We start from the raw sequence: 1,526 nt of genomic DNA on the forward strand, positions 1-1,526 counted from the left end.
CTCTGCCTCTCTCTCTCTCTCTCTCTCTCTCTCTCTCTCTGTGTGTGTGTCTCATGAATAAATAAGTAAAATCTTTTTTAAAAAATTAAGAACAGGAAGCCTCTCCTGCATACGCAGGAGATATTAAAATTTGTACTTAATTTTGAATCTGTTTTTGACAGTACACACAAAGAACTTTATAAATCTGAATGACTATGACATGATACACATTTGGACAAAGTATACATATGGATGCACTCTAGATGCCTAATTCACTACATGGCTAACTCGCTCTTCATTCGGTCATTGGGATTCCAGGTGCTGAAGCATATGTGGATATGAAAGATACTTCCAGAAGTATATTTGTTACACCGGCATTTTAAGGATTTTTGTTTCTTCTATTTTGTTTTATAGTGAGGAGACTTTGTCTCTTTAAAAGTAAGAAGACCTTCAAGCCTGTTTTTTATTGGAGTAGTCTGAGCATGACAAGCTTCTTCTATGGCTAATCCTGTTACTAAATCAACCTCCATCCCTTGATTAATTGCTAATTTTGCCTCTCATCATAACACGTCCCTGAGGTAAAAACTCTTGCCAGGCCCAAGGCCTTGCAGTGGGCAGCATCCCCCTCCATGTTCTGTTCTAGAACATGACTGAGCAAGGTTACTGCTTCGGCTTCTTGGCCACTGGGCACACCTGCAGAGAAGAAAAGTTCTTTGGCCAGGGACATCCTGTTAGTAGGTGAGTTACTGGGTCCCCACTAATTTCATTAATCACTGCTCTTAATTTGGAGACAGAAGGACCAACTTCACTGGATCATGTTGACGCTCTCATTCTCTATAAGATCCACACCAGCACAGAATATCCCTGGAACTTCGTTCTGACTATTATTCCTGACTTTCCCTTTTCCTTCCTTTCCTTTCATTTTTTTTCTTTCTCTTCCCTTCCCTTCCCTCCTTCTTTTTAAGGGGGGACTGGAGCAGAGGGAGAAAGAGAATCTTAAGCAGGATCCACTCTCAGTGCCCCAAGAAGGGCTTGATCTCACAACCCTGAGATCATGACCTGCGGGAAATCAAGAGTCAGATACTTAACCAACTGAGCCACCCAGGTGCCCACTGACCTCAGTTTCTTATCAGATTTTAAAGCATCCACAGCTTTTGAGAGCATTTTTATCAGATTTTTACTGAATGAGTTTTTGGCATTGGCTCTATTTATTCCAAGCACCACTATTCCTCAGTTCTCCTCCTCCAATTACCGCAGTCACTGCCCGTCCTCATCTTAGAGCTGTAGCCCCTCCTCCAGCCTACCCTCTGGTGCCCAGCCCAGGGCGCAGATCGCCAGACAGCCTCCACCAGGGTCCAAGCTGTGCACGGCGAGCAGCCACCAAACGAGCTCAGCCCACCTACAAGGTGCCCAAGGGCCCCGCCCACTGCCCCCATCACCTTGTCTGTTTAGGACTTTCTTTACACAAAGATGTGAAACAAATATCGCAAACCAGCAAGCAGTCTAATTTTTGTCATGGGCATTGGGTGTCTATTATCCTCTCTGAA

The 1,526-nt window shown here is 44.2% G+C and overlaps 1 pseudogene; it reads right to left on the reverse strand.

Moving 5' to 3' along the window:
* Nucleotides 1–377: 377 nt before the first annotated feature.
* LOC129504451 (methylglutaconyl-CoA hydratase, mitochondrial-like) lies at nucleotides 378–1,268 on the reverse strand (annotated as a pseudogene).
* Nucleotides 1,269–1,526: the final 258 nt, after the last annotated feature.

Source organism: Nyctereutes procyonoides, unplaced genomic scaffold, assembly GCF_905146905.1.
Source record: "Nyctereutes procyonoides isolate TBG_1078 unplaced genomic scaffold, NYPRO_anot_genome, whole genome shotgun sequence".
Taxonomy (NCBI): Eukaryota; Metazoa; Chordata; class Mammalia; order Carnivora; family Canidae; genus Nyctereutes; species Nyctereutes procyonoides.